Raw genomic sequence first — 22,901 nt, forward strand, 5'->3', positions numbered from 1 at the left:
GTTTATCGTGAAGTTCCTAACTGAAGAAGACTTGCAGGTGCCCGACATTCTGTTTGATATGGATAGGCGCAACTTTAGATTGCTTTTGGCATTCACAAAGCAGCTGCATAGGGTAGACCATTGCTTTTGGGCTCGTGAAACAAGCACTGAATGGTGGGATCATATCGTCATGCAGTTCTGGGATGATAAGCAGTGGCTATAGAACTTTTGGATGTGGAAAGCCACCTTCCTGGAACTGTGCGTGGAGCTCGCCTCAGACCTGCGGCGCAAGGACACCAGAATGAGAATTGCCCTCGCGGTAGAGATGCATGTGGCAATTGCTGTGTGGAAGCTGGCAACTCCAGACTGCTATCAGTCAGTCGTGAATTAATTTGGAGTGGGAAAGTTGATGGTTGGGGCTGCATTAATGCAAGTGTGCAGGGCAATTAATTGCATCCTGTACGAAGGCCCATGACTCTGGGAAATGTGTGTGAAATAGTGGATGGCTTTGTAGAAATTGGTTTCCCTAACTGTGGAGGGGCGATAGATGGCACACATATTCCAATGTTGGCACCTGACCACTTTGCAACGGAGTACATCAATAGGAAGGTGTACTTCTCCATGGTCTTGCAGGTGCTTGTGGATCCCTGTGGGCGTTTCACTGACATCAACGTGGGGTGGTCTGGGAAGGTGAATGACACACGGGTCATCAGGAACACTGGCCTGTACAGAAAGCTGAAAGTGGGGACTTTCTTTCCTAACCAGAAGATTACAGTGGGAGGTGTTGAAATGCCCATACTGATCCTGGGGGACCCTTCATACCCCTTACAACCATGGCTCATGAAACCTTACACGGGACACCTGCGCAGCAGCAAAGAGTGGTTCAACAACAGGCTCAGTAGGCGCTGGATGAAAGTTGAATGTCCTTTTGGCAGATTAAAGGCACGCTGGCGATGCCTTTATAGCAGGTTGGACCTCACTGAGTCTAATATTCCCATGATCATAGCCATGTGCTGTATGCTGCATAATCTCTGTGAAGCTAAGGGTGAAAGGTTTGCTCCGGGGTGAAGTGCTGAGGCAGACTTCTTGACCACTGATTTTGAGCCGCCAGATACCAGGGCTGTCAGAGGAGCCCAGAGGGGAGCTATTCAAATCAAGGAGGCTTTGAGGCAGCACTTTGACAATGACCACCAGTAACATATACTTCTGAGTTGCTTCAATGTTACCTTACATGTAGTTTTCCTAGGGGGCAATGGAGACATTTGGGGCCTTATAGTCCTGTAATAAAGTGATTAAAATGCCTGTGCATGTATTGGCAGTGCCTGCAATCTCACCTTGTAGAAAAAAAGAGATGATTTACCATTACAAAAGTTTGCTTTTATTGCACAAGAAACAGCACACACAAACACACAAACGCTTGGTGGGAAAAGAGGAACCAGGGAAGGGCAGTCTTTCACAGCTGTGTGTAGGTCCAGCTATCATTGTGAAAGTTCTCTGAGGGGGTGGAGTGAAGGGGAAACTGAGAAGTCCCGGATGGTGGAAAGGAATGTGCAGGTGGAGTTTGGGGTGGGGGCATGGAAAAGAGTTCTGAATGTGCTGCAGTGGAAGCCGATCACTGATCTGCTCAGTCTGCAGCATTATTAAGGACTTCAGCATCTGCATTTGCTCCTCCATTACTTTAATCATCCGCTCAGTAGAATCCTTATAAAACACATAATTCTCTTTTCTGTCCTGCCATTTGGCTTCCCAGCACTCCTTTCGTTCCCCTTTCTCTGCATTGGAGCACTGCAGGACCTCCCAGAACATGTCTTCTTTGCTGTGTCTTGGGCACTTTCTGATCTGGCGGAGACGCTTGGTTGGTGTGTGTGGGATGTTCCTGAAGGCCACATCTGGTGAAGCACAGGGGACAATGCACAGAAGCAGGATTGTTAAATTTAGGCACAGCATTGAAACATTTCTGTTAACTACACCTTCTGCAACATTGCCATCACTTTTTCACTGACCCTAGTCAGCATACATCTCTGCAAACACCCAAAGCATGGTGAGGGTTGGTGCGGGGAGGAGAGCACCCCACATGGGGAAAAGAGCACACACTCTTTGCAAGGGTTGTGGTGCAGCATTCTAGGGAACAAATTCTAAAATTCTCCCACACTCTTGCTCTGGTGGGGATAATTCAAGCAGACATCTCACTGCTAAGGGTAAGCAGGAAAATGAGGGTACATCTACTCCATGCTTGTGGTTTCTGCCCTGCTCCCTATGCTGCTTCCCTATGTGCTGCTTTGGTCCCTGAACAAGTGATTGCCAAATAGCATGGGAAAGTTTCCTACAATGGGGGAAGGAACAAAGCAGCTCTGCCAAGGAACCTTCGGCTGAGGATTACTGAGTACCTCCAGGGAACTTTCCTGGAGTTCTCTCTGGAGGATTCCCATGAGATCTCACTATGCATCAACACCCTGTTCCATCGTACTGATTAGCTACACATGGAAATGTCCAGCTCACAGAAACACATCCAGTGTCCCACATTTCTATGCCCTGAACCCACCTCCACACTACACAAGCCACAGCCACTTACCAGGAGTCTTATCTCCTACTTCTTGCTCACCAGAGAGCAACTACTGAGACTGGCTAGACACCTCTAGAGAGGAGAACAGTTCCTGGCTGCCTGCTCCACCAGGCAACCCCACCTGGAGCTGCACATCTTCATTTAACTCCACCTCTTCATCAATAACTTCATCCTCTGGGCTAGGTCCTCTTTCCACCATCCCTGTGCCCTCCAAAGTATCCACGGGGTTCTTGGCGATGGAGGTGGGGTCACCCCCGAGGATAGCATCCAGCTCCTTATAGAACCAGCAGCTCTTAGGTGAAGCACCTGAGTGATGGTTTGCCTCCCTCGCCTTATGGTATGTCTGCCTCAGCTCCCTTATCTCCGCTCTGCACTGCAACGTGTCCCAATCATAGCTCTTTTCACACAAGCCTCACGAAATCTTTCCATAGGTATCATGAGAACATAAGAAGGACCATACCGGGTCAGACCAAAGGTCCATCTAGCCCAGTATCCTATCTACTGACAGTGGCCAATGCCAGGTGTCCCAGAGGGAGTGGACCTAACAGGCAATGATCAAGTGATCTCTCTCCTGCCATCCATCTCCATCCTCTGACAAACAGAGGCTAGGGACACCATTCCTTACCCATCCTGGCTATCCCAATTCCTATGGCTCAAGTGCAGCTGGGACAGCACAGCCTCCTCTCCCCATACACTGATCAGATCCAACAACTCTGCAGTGGTCCAAGCGGGAGAGCGTTTGCTGTGATAACCTACCATGGTGACCTGGGAAGTTGCAATAAGACCTCTCCATGCCAAGCAAACAGGAAATGGAATTTCAAAAATTCCTGGGGCTTCTAAGGGGGAGGGGTGGATGGTTGTTTACCTGGCTGCAAGGCAGTGGAGTTCAAACTGCTGACCAGAGCGGTCAGGATGGGCATTGTGGGTCAGCTCCTGGAGGCCAATCAAAGCGATGAAATGAAGAGTGGTGTCTACACTTGCACTTTGTTGACAAAAAATGTACAGGAAAAAGACATAAATCTCTTGTGAGGATGGATGTATTTTGTTGCCAAAATTGGGCATTTTCCCCGACAAAAGTCACCTTGCAGTGTGTACGCACTCACTGTTCGGGTTGACAAATGGCACTTTTGGTGACAAAACTTGATAGTGTAGACAAGGTCTGAATGATGAGCAACCAAACTTTGCATTAACAGAATGTTGGCAATGTCTCCCTCTACGTTACCCAAAGTGAAGCACCACTCCTATGAAGCTCTGCTGAAGCTCATCTTCAGGCTTCAATGTTGCAGTGCTCCTGAGTTCATTGGGCTAAGGATAAGCGGTGCTGCAGCTTCTATGATCCCTGAATGCTAGCAAGCATTTGGATGAATCTGATCTGAGGTTGAGTTTGTTACCACTCAAGAAACCTGAGGTAAAATTTTCACAATTTCAATGTAATTTAGGTGCCTTAGTCTCATTAGAAGTCAATTGAAAACTTTACCCCAGGTGAATTTAACATGATTTCACACACGTATCAAGGATTTAATTGCTAGTATTTCCAAGGAGCTCTTCTAAACTACTGCACTATGACCATGAAATAGAAATTTAGCAATATACTATTTAAACAATATTTATAAGCCAATTAACATCTGATGGAAAATGCTGGCAAAACTATTTTGATTAGAGAAGTTTTTTGTGGCAGCACTGTCTACTCTTTAAGTCAGAACACTTTATAATTAACAGCCGGAACAGGCAGAGAAGTAAACCAAGCATAAGGTTTCTGTTGTGTCACTAGGGTCACCCATATGAACAACACATAGACAAAGCGCAATCCTGTGAGCCTTGTATGGTCAGAGGGCAGCTCTTTCAAAAGCATTCAGCATTGACCTAAATCTACTCCTAATAGTGTCAGTGGAAGTTTGAACTCAGCAGGAACAGTTCAGCCAAACCTGAACGTTATGGAGAATTCCACCTAGGTTTTCCATTTACTTCATGGAAAGAAAGCTTCCAGAGCGAGCACCACAGCCTGTTGTTTCAGACTCTATAGTCCTCACAGTTAAATCTGCCTTGCCCACAAATAACCATCACACTGTGAAAAACAGACATCTTGTCATAGTTAAAATGGCAAGCTACAATTTGCTTAAATACTGAAGAAAAGATTGTGCCTAAATAGTTAAATCCCCTTCAAGCTTGTTGGTTTGGTTCATTTTATTTTATTTTTACAAAAGTGGGTGAAAACTGCTCCAATAAATTGTGATAAAATGCGTCGATAAAGTGCTGACTATCAAGGGGAGTTTCCAGTTTCACTGAGTTCCATTTTTTAACATCTTGGCAAAGACCTTTTTTCCCCCTCAAGCTAAAGACCTCCCACTGACATTGTAACATTAGCCTGGGACAGCTGGTGGCTATTTCTGAAGAATAGCAGGTGAGAGGGCTTTTTGCGCAAAACCAACACGTACACACAAAGCTGAGGTTTCCACCCTTGCTCCCACAGTCCCTTAGGCTGAGATGTTCAAAGGAACCTACAAGAATTGTCTGATGGGATTTGGGCACCTAAATCCATGGGTGCCTTTGGAAAACCCAGCATTAATCCTTATATTTTCAGATTGGCTGTAGAAGTACAAAACCAAAGAGGTGGGAGCTCTTTGGGTTAGGAACCGTCATCTTCTGTGTTTGTACAGCTCCATAGCTAGGGTTCCTATGCATTACCACAATAATAATTATTATTAATAAAGCACTCTGCGTTGCCTTAACTCTGCTCCTACTGAAATCAACATGAGTTTTACCATTTACGTCAAAGGGAGCAGTGTTATGCCAATGCCAAGCACTTCTGAAAATCCCTCCCAGGGTTTCATATCCAGACTTTTCACCTAGAAATAACCTAACAAAAAATGTAAGTGCCTCACAGGATATGTATAATACTGAAAAAGGGCTGAGCCCACTCCTGACCTAACGTGACTGGTCAGTTTGCATTCTTGTTTTAGAATCTGGTCTGGAGACTTGAATGGTTTACACATTTCAGATTGCACTGGGTGAGGAGTTGGCATGCAACTTTTCACTGACACATGGGTGTGTCATTTCTTCTTCAAGTTTCAGTACATGAAGCACTCAAATGTGCAAGGAGCTACTATCCCCTACTCACTCCAACTTCAGTGGAAGTTGAAGGTACTCAGCACTTCTCAGGTAGATCCCAAAGGCATTTTAAAAGTTCATCAAAAACATTTGTATGTGGTTTTGGCTGCTGGGGAAGGGAGGGGGGAAGTTAGTTTGTGGTTGGCGGTTTTCCCCCCCAACTTCCAGCAATAAACCTGATTTATTAAACTGACATTTTGCAAATAGTTAGACCTGAAAATTGACTAAGCCCTTTTGATATTAGAAAAATCATTTTGGAAGCAGCTGAATTATTAAAGGAAACACAAAATACCTAATGGAGTTACAGTTAATTTTCATCATCTCTTCTTTTACAGAACAATGGTGATGAACCAAGCAAGTCATTTTATTAAGGAAGAAGGTGTTTTTTTTTTGGCAAAAATATAAACTACTTGAATCTTGCCTCAAAATCCAAACTACACCTTATTGAGTTTCAGAAATGTTAGTTACTTTAGTTAATTTTAAACATATTTTTCATATTGCCACTATAATTAGGACTGATAGATACTCTTACCAAATGAGGTTGGGCCAATAGTTGGATGGGGACTGAAAAGAACAGCTAAGTGGTACATGGAGTGATGGCACAGGTGGCCTGGTTTCCTTTGAGTCAATGAACCAATGTCTCTACTTAGTTTTGGCCTGTTTGTTGTAAATATGCAATTTTTGCTATTCAAAATTCAAGCTGTGTGACTGGTCACGTAAGTTATACTTTTTTCTCTTCTCCTTGATCAGTTAAGCATGTCCTGAGAATCAAGTTTCACATGCACATTTGGAAGCTAACTTTATAGTTAGCTTTCCATGAATATTTTCCAAAGTGAATTTAAAATATGTGGTTTGTATGGACATTCCTATTGGTAAACTCAGTCACTAGAATATTTGCAGAACGCAAAAGCAAAATGGGATAGGAACACAGTACAAATAAAGTAATTTTAAAATGGGGGGTGGGGAATTTCCACTGTTCCTCTAGTTTTATTTGAGAAGCAAACCATGCAAAAATATGCAGTCACACATGCAAACAGGGGATGGTGTACTCAGTGTAGTCACATAGTTTACACTTACAATTATCTGCGTGCTCTTTGTGTGCATATTGTTTTGCGAAGGTAGCTTAGACACCATGGCTGCAAGAATTATTTTTGTCATTGTTACAGTATCTATAGATAATTCCAGGACAAAAGCAGGTGGTTTCACAATAATTATTGCACCTGGTGCTCTGTCAACTTCTACCAGATACTCTCCTACTTTTCTTTTGTTAAGAAGCTATAACAAGACAGGTGAGCTTTTCACTATGCCTTGTTAGGAGGAGGTGAGACAGCCACTATTAAACCCTAATACTGTGTGGCTAAAGATATTCTTCTTTACCAATGTAAGTCAGGCAATGAATAGCTGGGGCCTCATTCTTGGAATAAAGACAGTACTGGAGTTTGGGAATGGAAAATGGCCTAACATGGAGGCACACAGGTCAACAAAAATTGGAAATGGGAACAAAACCAACCAATTAAAATGATCACTGCATGCTTCCTATTGTCTTCCTGGGATGCTGCACTGTATAAACCCTCTTAGAAATATTTCATAGCTACAACTACATGCGGGGGAGAGGGATAGCTCAGTGGTTTGAGCATTGGCCAGCTAAACCCAGGGTTGTGAGTTCAATTCTTGAGGGGGCCATTTAGGGAACTGGGGTAAAAATCTGTCTGGGGATTGGTCCTGCTTTGAGCAGGGGGTTGGACCAGATGACCTCATGAGGTCCCTTCCAACCCTGATATTCTACAATTCTATGAGGGGGGGAAAAAAGGTTGTTTCCTGTCTCCACTCTAAAAATATTTCATTACAAGCTTCATTGTTCAACAATATTAGGTGAACTTTACTAGTCAGTGGATCTAGTAAAGAAAGTTGCACTACAATATACTGAAGTCACATATATGCCTTCTGCCCTTTAAATCACAGTAGTTAAAAAAAACCAAACATCACTTAGGTCTCCAGGCTGGTACAGAACTGAATAATCAACCTCTCAAAGTGATTAGCTTAGTCTAGTTTCTACAGTGTCATCATACATTGTAGTCCATGTCCACATCCAAGAACATATGCTGATCTGGGAACTCTTGATTTAATACACACTGCCACACTGCCCTTGACCTCACACTGACTTTGAAGTTTTCTGGCTGGTTACAGTATGTGTGGCAAAGAGGCAAGCCACAGAGTCAGGAAGAACTGCTAACTCAATGACATATTAAAACATATTTTCCAATAGCTAATTTTTTTAAAGCTAATACAACTATTTTCCACACATCTGTCCAGTCTCTCAGATTGATTAGATTAGATAGCAAATTGAACAGCCAGATAGATAACATCAAGAGTTGGGGGTGAATTAATTGCAAATATGGATGCATGATATCCATTTCCCAGCCCTCCATGTCTTGGGTTTTATGTTGGCTCTGGTCTATGAAGCTTCAATCCCCATGTGCATCCTCAGGTTTTGTATGGAAATTAGATACAACCTGAGGACAGGCTTCATATAGTGGGCTTTTAGTTTTTGAAGTCATGGGTTTTTAAAGTGCTTATATACAAATGCTAGAAGTCTAAATAATAAGATGGGTGAACTAGAATGCCTCATATTAAATTAGGATATTGATATAATAGGTATCACAGAAACTTGGTGGAATGAAGATAATCAATGGGCCACAGTAATACCAGGGTACAAAATATATCAGAAGGACAGAACAGGTCATGTTGGTGGTGGAGTGACACTATATGTGAAAGAAAGCATAGAATGAAATGAAGTAAAAATCTTAAATGAACCAAACTACAATAGAATCTCTATGGATAGTAATTCCATGCTTGAATAATAAGAATATAGCAGTAGGGCTATATCACCGACCACCTGACCAGGATGGTGACAGTGACTATGAAACAGAGGCTATAAAAATAAAAAACTCAATAATAATGGGGGATTTCAACTATTTCTATACTGACTAGGTACATGTCATCTCAGGACGGGATGCAAAAATAAAGTTTCTTGAGACCTTAAACGGCTGCTTCTTGGAGCAGCTAGTCCTGGAACCAACAAGAGGAGAGGCAATTCTTGATTCAGTCCTAAGTGCAGCACAAGGTCTGATCCAAGAGGTGTATATAGCTGGACCACTTGGTAACAGTGACCATAATATAATTAAATTTAACATCCCTGTGGTGGGGAAAACACCACAGCAGCCCAACACGGTAGCATTTAATTTCAGAAAGGGGGACCACAGAAAAATGAGGAAGTTAGTTAAACAGAAATTAAAGGGTACAGTGCCAAAAGTGAAATCCCTGCAAGCTGCATGGAAACTTTTTAAAGACACCATAATAGAGGCTGAACTTAAATGTATACCCCAAATTAAAAAACACAGTAAGAACCAAAAAAGTGCCACCGTGGCTAAACAACAAAGTAGAAGAAGCAGTGGGAGACAAAAAGGCATCCTTTAAAAAGTGGAAGTTAAATTCTAGTGTGTAAAATAGAAAGGAGCATAAACTCTGGCAAATGAAGTGTAAAAATATAATTAGGAAGGCCAAAAAATAATTTGAAGAACAGTTAGCCAAAAACTCAAAAAGTAATAGCAAAAATTGTTTTAAGTACATCAGAAGCAGGAAGCTTGCTAAACAACTAGTGGGGCCACTAGACGATTGAGATGCTAAAGAAGCACTCAAGGACGATAAGGCCAGTGCAGAGAAACTAAAAGAATTCTTTGCATCCATCTTCACAGCTGAGAATGTCAGGAAATTCCCACACCTGAGTCATTCTTTTTAGGTGACAAATCTGATGAACTGTCACAGAGGTGTCATTAGAGGAGGTTTTGGAACAAATTGATAAACTAAACAGTAATAAGTCACTAGGACCAAATGGTATTTACCCACGAGTTCTGAAGGAACTCAAATGGGAAATTGCAGAAATACTAACCGTAGTTTGTAACCTATCATTTAAATCAGCTTCTGGTGTACTGTGTCCAGTTTTGGGTCCCACACTACAAGAAGATGTAGAAAGTTTGGACAGAATCCAGCGGAGGACAACAAAAATGTTTAGGGGGCTGGAGCACGTGACTTATGAGGAGAGGCTGAGGAAACTGGGATTATTTAGTCTGCAGAAGAGAAGAATGAGGGGGGATTTGATAGCTGCTTTCAAATACCTGAAAGGGGGTTCCAAAGAGGATGGCTCTAGGCTGTTTTCAGTGGTGGCAGATGACAGAACAAGGAGTAATGGTCTCAAGTTGCAGTGGGGGCGGTTTAGGTTGGATATTAGGAAAAATCTTTTCAGTAGGAGGGTAGCACTGGAATGGGTTACCTAGGAAGGTGGTGGAATCTCCTTCCTTAGAGGTTTTTAAGGTCAGGCGTGACGAAGCCCTGGCTGGGATGATTTAGTTGGGTATTAGGTCCTGCTTTGAGCAGGGGGTTGGACTAGATGACCTCCTGAGGCCCCTTCCAACCCTGATATTCTATGATTTTATTACAGGCCAGTAAGCCTGACTTCAGTACCGGGCAAACTGTTTGAAACTATAGTAAAAAACAAAATTATCATACACATAGATGAACATATTTTGTTGGGGGAGAGTCAACATGGTTTTTGTAAAGGTAAATCATGCCTCACCAATCTACTAGAATTCTTTGAGGAGGTCAACAAGCATATGGACAACAGGAATCCAGTGGATATAGCATACTTAGATTTTCAGAAAACCTTTCATTAGGTCCCTCACCAAAGGCACTTAAGCAAAGTAAATGCAAGGATAAGAGGGAAGGTCCTCTCATGGATTGATAACTGGTTAAAAGATAGGAAACAATGGGTAGGAATAAATGGTGAGTTTTCAGAATGGAGAGCAGTAAATAGTGGTGTCCCCCAGGGGTCTGTACTGGGATCAGTCCTGTTCAACATATTTATAAATGATCTGGAAAAAGAGGTAAACAGTGAAGTGGCAAAATTTGCTGATGATACAAAACTACTCAAGATAGTTAAGTGCCAAGCAGACTACGAAGAGCTACAAAACGATCTTTGAAAATTGGGTGACTGGACAACAAAATGGCAGAGGAAATTCAATAGCGATAAATGCAAAGTAATGCACATTGGAAAACATAATCCCAACTATACATCTAAAATTATGTTACCACTCAAGAAAGCGATCTTGGATTCATTGTGGATAGATCTCTGAAAACATTCACTCAATGTGCAGCGGCAGTCAAAAAAGCGAACAGAATGTTGGGAATCATTAAGAAAGGCAGGGACAGATGAGGTGGAAAAAGCTGAAGTACTCAATGCTTTTTTGCCTCGATCTTCACAGACAAAGTCAGCTTCCAGACCGCTGCACTCTGCAACACAGTATGGGGAGGAGGTGAGCAGCCCTCAGTGGTGAAAGAACAGGTTAAGGACTATTTAGAAAAGTTGGATGTGCACAAGTCCATGGGTCCAGATCTAATGCATCCAAGGGTGCTCAAGGAGTTGGTTGATGTGATTGCAGAGCCACTGGCCATTATCTTTGAAAATTTGTGGTGATAATCGGAAAAAGGCAAATACAGTGCCCATATTTAAAAAAGGAAAGAAAGAGAACCCGGGGAACTACAGACTGGTCAGCCTCACTTCAATCCCCAGCAAAATCATGGAGCAGGTCCTCAAGGAATCCATTTTGAAGCACTTGGAGGAGAGGAAGGTGATCAAAAACAGTCAACATGGATTCACCAAGGGCAAATCATGCCTGACCAACCTGATTGCCCTCTATGAAGAGATAACTGGCTCTGTGGATATGGGGAAAGCAGTGGATGTGATATATCTTGATTTTAGGAAAGCTTTTAGTACGATCTCCCACAGTATTCGTGCCAGCAGGTTAAAAAAGTATGGATTGGATGAATGGACTGTAAGGTGAATAGAAATCTGGCTAGATTGTCGGGCTCAACGGGTAGTGATCAATGGCTCGATGTCTAGTTGGCAGCTGGTATCAAGCGGAGTGCCCCAGGGGTTGGTCCTGGGACTGGTTTTGTTCAACATTTTTATTAATGATCTGGATGATGGGATAGTTTGCACCCTCAGCAAGTTCACAGATGACACTAAGCTGGGGGGAGAGGTAGATATGCTGGAGGGTAGGGATAGGGTCCAGAGTGACATAGACAAATTGGAGGATTGGGCCAAATGAAATCTGATGAGGTTTAACAAGGGCAAGTGCAGAGTCCTGCACTTAGGAAGGAAGAATCATGCACTGCTACAGGCTGGGGACCGACTGGCTAAGCAGCAGTTCTGCAGAAAAGGACCAGAGGATTACAGTGGATGAGAAGCTGGATATGAGTCAGCAGTGTACCCTCGTTGCCAAGAAGGCTAACGGCATATTGGGCTGTATTCGTAGGAGCATTTCCTGCAGATCAAGGGAAGTGATTATTCCCCTCTATTCGGCACTGGTGAGGCCACATCTGGAGTGTTGCATCCAGTTTTGTTCCCCCCACTACAGAAGGGATGTGGACAAATTGGAGAGAGTACAGCGGAGGGCAACGAAAATGATTAGGGGGCTGGGGCACATGACTTATGAGGAGAGGCTAAGGGAACTGGGGTTATTTAGTCTGGAGAAGAGAAGAGTGAGGGGGGATTTGATAGTAGCCTTCACTACCTGAAGGGGGGTTCCAAAGAAAATGGATCTAGGCTGTTCTCAGTGGTGGCAGATGACAGAACAAGATGTTATGGTCTCAAATTGCAGTGGGGGAGGTCTAGGTTGGATATTAGGAAACACTATTTAACTAGGAAGGTGGTGAAGCACTGGAATGGGTTACCTAGGGAGGTGGTGGTATCTCCATCCTTAGAAGTTTTTAAGGCCAGGCTTGACAAAGCCCTGGCTGGGATGATTTAGTTGGTGTTGGTCCTGCTTTGAGCAGGGGATTGGTCTAGATGACCCCCCTGAGGTCTCTTCCAACCCTAATATTCTATGATTCTATGATATTTCTGTTAAACTGTTCTCTTCATCATAAGAGGAGCTGCCAGATCATTTGATAACTGTATGAAAGGAAAGAAAAAAAAAGAAACATTTAGCAGAGAGAGAGTATAGTCTTACTTTCTCCAAAGGTGATTTTACTTTGGAGGCATTGATGCTTCCTTCCTTCTTCCTGTTTCGCCCCACATTAATGGACTCTGAGCCAACCGCTAGAACTATTTGAGCAATTTTGCATTGCTTGTGAATTGGTCCAAATATTTTTCCACCTAATTAATATAAAAGTAAAAAAGTGGTGTTTCCGCCTCAGATTTTCTGTTAGAAACTGACATACAGTGAAATGAAGATGGACCAATGAAATCACTGAAACTCAAAACAGCACCCAAAACTGGAACCAATCTTTTGAACAAAATCAATCTTATTTTCAGGCTCAAAAAGGTCAAGTTGATCTATTTTATATGATCATTTCTCCAAGAAGTGCTAACAGAAGAACTATTCTTGTAACCAACTGAAACAAAGAATTTGTGGGTGTTTCATAAGAAACTCCCTCTTGTAAGATTCCCATCTCAATGAGAATAGAGATGATTCAGATGAGCATAACCTCTTTGTTGTTTCAGGCTTGCCCATCAATTATTGCTTGTAGTAAAGCTTGCTAACTCTTGTGCTATTTAGACTTTGGTACCACTTCCAAACCAGGTGACATTAGACATTTTTTGCCTATTCAGCTAGTCAGCATCTCACCCCCTTATATGTGTTTTATTCCCCACCATGGTGCCATTTGATTTTTTTTTTAACTCAACCAGTGTGGCTTTGGTTCAGCCTCTTTTCCTGCCAGGTCATTCCACACACACAGTATGACTTTTGGGCATGAAAAAGCACTTCCTGATGTCTGGTCTGAATTTGTTTGTGCTTTTTTGTAATGTCATCCTTTGTTCTATCATCTGCATTAGGCATCATCCTGGCTGATATTCATCTGTAGCCAGAGCTCCGTGTAAACTGCAAAAAGAGATGACAAATGTAATGGACTGGCTATAGTAAAAATGGCAAATTTCACAGTTTGTCATGTATTAATGGAAAATGAAAACAAACACACATGAAATTATCCTGATTGTTATGAATGGTCCTTTAGTTGCCATCTAACAAATGGTAACAATGCAGCATAATGCATGCCAATGAATAAGACCAGAGATTTCAGTTTTAAAAATCAGAAGCCATTGCGACATTTTAGAGGTTTGGATTCCCAAAGCAGATTTGAATGTTTTATGTGCCTGGCTGCATGGTGATGAAAGATCGGAAAATACCGTTCAGTGACCTCAGTAGACCACATTTTATAGTAAAATGCATCTTCATGGTAGACAAAGAACTGAATGTTTATGTTGGGGTTTATGACAATATGATATATGTCCAGCTTTGTCTATATAATTTAAAATTTTACATAGCTCAGTTGAACCACATGGAAAATGCCTTTAGAAGATTAAGATTTTTAGTCAATCTTCATAGTTCATTCTTTTTCGTCCTAGTTTCAACTCATTGCCCTTCTCAGTTACAAATGCATCTTTTAGAAAATGTGGTGATCCAACTAAATGTAGCATAGCATTCTGAGTGGGGTCTTAATAAAGAACTGGGTAACTCATCATCATCTCCTCAAGCTTGCCTTCTGCTTGCAGGCTTTAAATCCTAACATTCCTGTGGCTTCTCTAAATGCTTCTTCGTATTGTCTAAATATTTTCAAGAAGAATTCCCCATTGTTCCAACGGCCTTGGCAAAGTCTTCGCCGTACAAAGCCGTTCTGTTCTTTTGTACTGTATACAGAACAATGTGCCTTACTATATGTCTCTTAATCAACTGTATTTGTTATAGAGTATCCCAGCCTTTCAGATATCCATTGGATACAAATGGCCTTGCTGATAAGTCTGCTATAGCTGAACATTCCAACTCAGCTCCCCCAAAGCTTTCTGTATTTCTTTGCTTTCTTGTAGAATTAAAAAAAAAAAGCAATTGTACTTTGTACTTCTCTAACAGAATTCAGCCAAAGCATTAATCAACTGAGCCACACAACAAAATTGTGAGGTACATATGATTAGTATTATCCCCATTCTTACCACTGGGTGAAAATAATCCGTAGAGAAGCAAAGAACACACAGCAAGTCAGTATCAGAGCTAGGAACAGAACCTAGACCTCTTTAGCCTCATCCCTATTTTTGACCACTTAACTATGCTTCCTCTCATTTTTTCTACAGAATTCTTCCTTTCTCAGGGCATTGTTATGCTGAAGATCATGTTACTCTGTTCCCTGCTGGATATTCAACTCACACTATTTCTTTCATGTTAGAAAAGGCACTGGGTATTCATTCTGTTCAACGGTTTTCTTTCTGAGCTGAAAACTGGAAACCAACACTTAGTTTGTCACATTCGCCTTTCTGAATACAAGTGCAATAAATATACCAATGTTACTGCCACTTCCCTAATGACTTCGATACACACCACTTTTGCATCATCAATGAATGTCACTAATTTGCCTTGTTAAATCCTTGCTAAAGATCAGACAGATTTGAATTCAAGATGGTCCTTACTTAAACTTCACATGGAAGCCCACAAATTGTGAGATATCCAGTCCAATTTTGCAGACACAAGCGATTTTAATAAGCATCCAAACAAAAGGAGATTTCTGGATCTTGCAGAATTCAGCCATCACTATTTTAGATTATGCTTTGATTTTTGCACTTTCAGACTCTACATTTAATTATATTTTCAAAAACGTTAGGACTTTCCAACCTTTCTTCAATGTAAATTGAAAATATCAGCTAGGGACGAGATATATTAATTCAAGATATACAGACTCTAGCACTTTTCCTTTTTCCCTTCATATATCTTCATTGTTCTGCATGACATAGATAACATTTCCAAAGATGGTGATTGTCAGTGTATTATGGAGAGGTGATAGTTTCTCCATGGTTAAAATGGTTCTACTGAATGGCTGATTTTCATCCCCCATGTAATTCTAAAAGAAAAAAAAACCCTCATGCTTTCAGATTGTTACGGTTAAGTTTCCTTTAAAAAAATGTTTCTGAGATGAAGAGATTTAAATATGGTTCCATTTTGAAAATGATCACAAAATGGGTCATATTTCTTTGTGCCCAGTGAAATCACCTTACTCTACAAAATTTGAAATAAGTAGCTCTTACTTGATTTTTACATTTGCTCCTGTGATTTTCAAGGTCAGTAATAGTAAAAGAAAAATAAGACACAATTTTCTAAGGATAAAAATACATGGCCACAGAGAGTATTTTCATCAATCTCAGAACTGGCCTGTGCTATTTTTCCAAAGGGAAAAAAAAATCTTCCATACCTGGTAGAATGACTGTCACGCTGTCTGGAGCAGCTCAAAACCATAAGTGCCTGCCTCAGGGCAGTCTGTCAAAAACAGGGCAGATACCCCAAACTGGTGGTGTGTTCTCTAATTAGATTTCATCAAGCCAGCAAAAAAATTGAACTCCTGGATTCCTGTAATAGTCTTACCATGGAGTCACAGACAGTCCCCTTAGACACTCTAGTCTATTTTGCCACCCAAACTGGACTTAGTGATAAATCGTCCCTTACACCAAAAATCACACCACATTCAGGTTGCTTCCAGTCCCAAGAGACCAGTCACTACCCTAGATTAACTGGTACCCTAGATCTTATACCAAAGACAACACCCCTGTAGCCAGTCCTATAATAAACTCTCTAAAGTTTTCATAACTAGGAGCTTGTCTCCACTTATCAGTGGATCGATGCTGTGGCGATTGACCCACTCGGGGTCAATTTAGTGGGTCTAGTGAAGACCCGCTAAATCAACTGCAGATCGCTTTCCTGTCAACTCCAGTACTCCACCGGAACAAGAAGAGTAAGGGGAGTCAATGGGAGAGCGTCTCCCATCGACACAGCATAGTGTGAATCCCGTGATAAGTAGATCTAAGATACATTGATTTGAGTTACTCTACTAATGTAACTCAAATTGAGAAGCTTAGATCGACTTTCCCCCCGTAATGTAGACCTGCCCTAGGAAAAAGGAATGAGAGTTATTTACAGGTTAAAGCAAGCAAACTTATTCACACAAATGAGTTACCACCTAAATCCTAAGAGTGACAGAGTTGCAGTGACGTGTCAATTCAAAGTGTCTTTAGGATGGAACCAGGGAGCAGCCCCTGGGAATCTCTGACTTCAGTTTCGAGTCTTGGGCCCTTCAGAGTTCAAACAGCCGAAAAGATGGAACATTTTCCTGTGGTTTTGTTTTATTTCCTTCCTTCAGCTTCCAAGTCTATAGAATGAGCTTCTTGGCACTTAGCATTTCCCAGGTGCTATAGGGAATCCTTTGTATTGCAATGTTCCTTGATGGCCCATCTGATTTTGATAGTCCTTCTGGATGCGGGAGTGAGGAGAATGATCCCCATGCCTGAGTTCACAAGTTCAGAGCAAATGTTTTCAAAGCTATACAGCAAAACTTACATATTTTCTTATAGCATGGAAAACAGACATTACAAGTAAGATTAATACATTCAGCAACTTACAGACACTTATAGAGTCAAAACACTAAATACAGTCTTAGAAGACTAAAACCTATTTGGGGGAAAACTAACTTCCAGGTGAACTGGTCTGGCCTCCAGCTATATGTTTGTCAGTTCTTAGCTAATGCCTGCAGCCTGGGCAAGATAGGCATCTGGCCTGCCAGCATCACAATGACTCCTCCTCTATTCTTACATTACCCGCACAGGTACTTTGATAGGGTAGATATCTGAGGAACAGAAAATTTAAGGGACTTTCTAAAGGTTGCAGACTGTAAGAAGCTTGTGGCAGAGCCTGGGGCTGAACCCTGATTTGTGAGGTGGTACATGCACATTTTATCCACTAGTAACATTAGTGACTTAGCATAGTGGTTCTCAAAGCCAGTCCACTGCTTGTTCAGGGAAAGCCCCTGGCGGGCCGGGCCAGTTTGTTTACCTGCCGCGTCCGCAGGTTTGGCCAATCACAGCTCCCACAGGCCACGGTTCGCCACTCCAGGCCAATGGGGGCTGCGGGAAGCAGCACGGGCTGAGGGATGCGCTGGCCGCCCTTCCCGCAGCCCCCATTGGCCTGGAGCGGCGAACCGTGACCAGTGGGAAATGCGATGGGCTGAACCTGCGTACGCGGCAGGTAAACAAACTGGCCTGGCCCACCAGGGGCTTTCCCTGAACAAGCAGCAGACTAGAACCACTGACAGATGTAAAATCAGGGAACCTGTCTTTGTAAAGTGGCTTGAGATCTACACATGGACACAGCACTAGGTATGGGGAAAGCATCGTTAATAGCCACATTTTTCAGATGGGATAACTACAGCTTGGAAATGTGGGATGACCTGAGCATGGCGTACAGTGGTCTATTGGGTGCCCAGCATCAAAATGCATTTCTTGTTCCATGCACATTGACCGCGACAAGGTTCTGCAGGGGCCATTATTAACTTGACTAGTGCTACAGCGTTAACAAGTTCTACTCACTCCTTTAATTCAATAACCTGATGGCCATTCATCCCTGTTATTTAATGTTAAAAACTGTAGGTCAGATCCTCAACTGGTGTAAATCAGTGTCGCTCCACTGAAGTCAATGTAGTTACGATGATTAATACCAGTTGAAGATCTGGCCCACAGACTTCACTTCCCTACTAGGCAAAAGAAAAAATGAAAGATTTAAAACAATTTTAAGAGGGAAATTCCAAGAACAAACAAAAGTGTTTAAACAACTAGTTTAACAACTAAATTCTTTAACCCAAGAATTTAAAACCAAGGAACTGAATAATTAAGGGCAGCATGAACCAGATCCTCCTCTGGTGTAAATGAGCACATCCAGAGGTCTCGCCCTGTACACCTTATTTTGCCCACATAATAAACAAATTCTCTATTTGCTGCAAGTAAAGGAAATGCATATTTAATCACAACTCAAAAATCTTAAGAATGCATTAAAATAAATACTATACTTTATCGGTAATCTCAAAAACATTATTGTAAAATAATTAAATTACACATTCACTCTGTATATACATTAATAATATTTACTGATCAACTTCAATTCAAGCCCACTTACATGATTTTACCATCAATTGATATTATATATTTTTCCTTTTAAACTGCACATAAAAGACACAGTAATTACTTTACCCTACAAAAATGTTAATTGACCATGTTTCACATTTAACAGTATCCCTCAAACAAAATATTTAGACATCAAAACAAACACACAAAAATAATACATAAAATAACCAAATAAAAACCCACTTACATGATTTTAGCATCAACTGATATTATACATTTTTCCTTTTAAACGACATATCAGAGTTAAGGTCGTTGTGTTGTGATGAAACACGTATATGTTAGTACTTAATAAGGATAATATGTTTGTTTATTATGTGGACAGTGTGAGGTTTGTGCAAGCTCAGCTGTTCCTTTTCATGCTTTTAAGTGTTTGGGTTTCATGAATGTTGTGATACAGAAATACACTGATGTCACTTGGCAATCTTAGCGGTGGTGTTTTGTTGTTTTTGTTTTTTGAAAAATGAAAAGAAAAACAAAACAAAATGTTTGGGTTGGTTTGGAATATATTCATTTGTGACTTCTTAATCTCAAAGGGGTGTCCATTAGGGGACACTGTACCTCTGCACTGCCACCAGACCCTCCTCACCCCACCTCTGTGGTCTCCTGCTTTATCCCACACTCCAAGGAGTCATGCTGCCAGAAACTCCTCCATCAGCAGCTTGTTCCCAGAACCACCTCTTAGCCTGGAGGGATCTCCAAGAGGGCTGCAAGTTAAAACATAGTCAGTCATTTGCATTAACTCATGCTGAAGTGGATTTGAAGAGGGATGAGGCTGTGGAGAGCAGTCATTCCTGCAGTCCACCACTTTCTCTCCTATGACTGTGCTCCCCTTCGATCCATGGTCCCACTCTCAATGAAACAACTGCCAGGAAGCTTCTGTGGAAGATGGGCAAAAAGAAGAAGAGGGGAACATATAAAATCTGCCCTCCTTTTCCATGTCTCCCCAGAATGTTTGATCCTTTGGGTAAAATCCTGGCCCTATCGCTTCAGTGGCAAAACTCCCATTGACTTCAGTGGGGCTGGGCAGGGCTGCATTAATGCAGGGGCTTTAGAGGCTGCAGCCCAGGGCCTTGGGTTAAGGGGGGCCCCACAGGGCCACAGGCCGGAAGGGGCCTGCAGCTTCTTTTCATCAGGCCAGTGGCAAGTCTCCACGTCACAGGCCGGACACCGGTCCCTGAGCCTCGGCGCCCACAGGAGAGTTAATCCGGCCCTGGGGCGGGGATTCCATCTTTTGGCATTACAATTGTTACTGCTTTGTTATCACAATGATGTTTAATCTATATACAAATAAATATAAGAGCCAACAAAAGCATAAAACATCTGGCCATAAAAGTGAAAAAACAAAAACAAGCAAACAAAAAACTCCACAACCACCACCCTGTCTCTCTCTCTCTGTTAAGGTAATGGGACTTTGCTATTTTTTCCACTGAATTAACGACAATCAATTAAAAGAAAGAATATTTCAATACATTTTTCTGACAGGTAGGAAATTAACTGCATACCAGGAGCTATTGAATTCAACTTTAACAGTATCAATAAACATTTCTGATTAAATTATGAAATTGATTTCATAATTTTGACCATTATGTTTTTACATCAATATCATCATATGACAGTAAATGTAGTTACTGCTTCCTTATTGATCTCAGACAAGGCACTCCAAAGTACTCATTTGACTATATTACAAAAATCAAACTTGATTTCCTGTAGTACTGCAGTAGCTTTGGGTCATAACCTGATACGAAGAACCAAGAATAGATGGATTATCAAGTTATTAAAAGATGTATTTTCCCTTTGGAAGCCAAGAAACAATTTTGCTAAATTGTTTTAACAGTTTCATGGCAGGATCTAACTCGCAGGATGTTGTTATTTTTACGTGTCAGACAATAATCCCTCCTCTTTATAGTGATGAACTATCTGTCATGCTTCTAGTGAGTAATATAAACACTATTTATTAACAAGAAGGAACAAAGTGTTATTTATAATGTTCATTCAGGCAATCCAACAAAAACTCAAAGTTTCCATGGCTCAAGAGCATTATTCTTAGTCTCACCAGTCCATTCTGTCAGGATAATAGTTATGTGTTGGGCCATTCCATTTCCCCATAAGGTTTAATGTTCTGTTAAGAGAATGCATAATTCAAAAGCACCAGTGTTGCTCTGATATATGCATAATAGTAAATCAAAGTTATATGTGCTGGATATTTATGTCTCAGGGTTAAGAACAAGTCTGATCAGACTAGAGAAATTTCAGTACTGGGCTTTTTGACCGTTGTAAATTTTTTCAGGGTCCCTCCCTTGTTTGAACCTTTCCAGGCTGAAGGATAGAAGGAATCTCATTGATATAAACTGCCATCAAATGAAAGAGGAGCAGCAATTGAGTCTTTAAGCAGTTCTGTCAGATTTCGCGTTTCTGATGGGTCTGTGTGTCCATTGATATCTTACCCAAAGGTGCCTTTTCAAAAGAGTTAGTCATGTTTCTTCCTGTGTAATTATATTGGCATCTGTTTCAAAATGTGACTAATCCTTTGGGGCTTGGGGGTCAGCTAAAACTTGTGCTCTCATCACTGAGGCTGGATTATGCTTTAATATTCACCGAAGTATTTAAAATCATAACAAGCCTTTGCCTTGACAAGCCCACAGATAACATGATACGCATTCATTCCTCTCAAATAAGCATTCTCTTAAAGAAGACATCAACACGACCTGTGCATGTATTTATTTTGCCTTGCTTTAATGAAAAAAATATTGCTACTGAGAATTCACTTTAAAAATGTTGTCAGTGTAATGCACTTGGAACTGAGTGGTTTATATGGCACTGGCTAGGATCCGGCATAGCACAGGTAAGTACTGAACAAACTTCCTACCCTACAGAATTCTGCCAGCGAAGTGAGCCCTGCCTTCTACCTAGTAACACGCCTGCTATCCCAATGCCAGACCACATTTGAGCAGAGCCAGTTAAATGGCACACCGTTGTGTGGTCTTGTGATGCAGGGCACTTGAGGTGGAGTTTAATGAAATGCTCAGCCAGTTCATCTTATTCTAATGCTCCCTTTCTCTCCTGTCCAACTCCACACCCTAGTCTCATGCAATCCTGATGTTAGAAGAGAGCTTCATCCGTTTTATGTAAACAGAGAGAATAGGTGGATGAGGTCATATCTTTTATTGGACCAATTTCTGTTAGGGAGAGAGAAAAGCTTTCGAGCTTACACAGAGCTCTTCTCACCCATAGAAGCTGGTCCAACAAAAGATATGACCTCACCCCTCTGGTCTCTCTAATATCCTGGGACCAACACGGTGACAACAACCCTGCATACAATTTATACTTCGTAAATAGAAAATGCACCAGCAGGTAACACTCAGGAATATGCAGCATAGTTTATTGATTGTGTAGGATCAATGAAGCCGGATGTCATGCAAAGCAAAGGCTTCCTTTGAGCTCTTTACCTCGCCAGCTCTTAACACCCTACCTCTGGAACACCCTCCCTGTCCCTTTATGCCACACTACCCTCTCCTGTTATGCATCTAATACTTCCACAGAGTTCCCTTTTTGTAGCTGACCTTCCATCACTGACCGCTATATTCCTGCTACTGTCCCCACATTTTAATGTTACCTAATTTTTAAAAAAAATCTACAGGGGGACTAACAAGATACATAAATAACAGTAATAGTCTCTTCGAGTGCATTTACAGCACAGCTGGACGGGTGGGTCCCGGCAGGGTAAACAAACATGCGAACTCTGCTTGAACTATCACTAGCAGTGTAGCTGGGGGTAGCACCGTGGGCAGCTTGGGCTGGCCGCCTGAGTACAAACCCGCCGGCGCCCCCTTGGGACATGTTCCGGCAGCTAGCCTGTGCTGTCCCTGGCAATACTGCTACTTTTAGCGCATTGGAACAAGCAGAGTTAGTGCACGTCTGTCATCCCAAACTGCGAAGCCGCGATGATGACGAACCCCGAGTCACGGTCTCTCAGTGTTATAACACCCCTTATCCCATTTCTCTTCCCCGCGCCCATCGGGTATGAAGTCTAATCCTTCCCCCCACAGCATTCCCGAGATGCAGGCAGCCATCATACAGGTGTTTGAGCACAAAGGGGCGCCATTAGGGCTGGCAGCTGCTCCCAGCAGCCCAGAAACAAGGTGTCTGTGTAGGTGCAGAGGGGAATGGCTTTGGTTTCAGTCCCTGTTTGCTTGCTTGCATTCC

At 42.0% G+C, this 22,901-nt stretch overlaps 1 long non-coding RNA gene across 1 annotated transcript in view; it reads right to left on the bottom strand.

The window, feature by feature from the left end:
- Positions 1-1,401: 1,401 nt before the first annotated feature.
- LOC120401689 overlaps positions 1,402-22,901 on the bottom strand; it is a 225,062-nt gene continuing 203,562 nt past the window's right edge. The window contains exon 3 of the long non-coding RNA XR_005596647.1: positions 1,402-1,868. This is a non-coding gene — a long non-coding RNA (uncharacterized LOC120401689). The remainder of the gene's footprint in view (positions 1,869-22,901) is intronic.

This window comes from Mauremys reevesii, linkage group 3 (assembly GCF_016161935.1).
Source record: "Mauremys reevesii isolate NIE-2019 linkage group 3, ASM1616193v1, whole genome shotgun sequence".
Classification (NCBI taxonomy): Eukaryota; Metazoa; Chordata; order Testudines; family Geoemydidae; genus Mauremys; species Mauremys reevesii.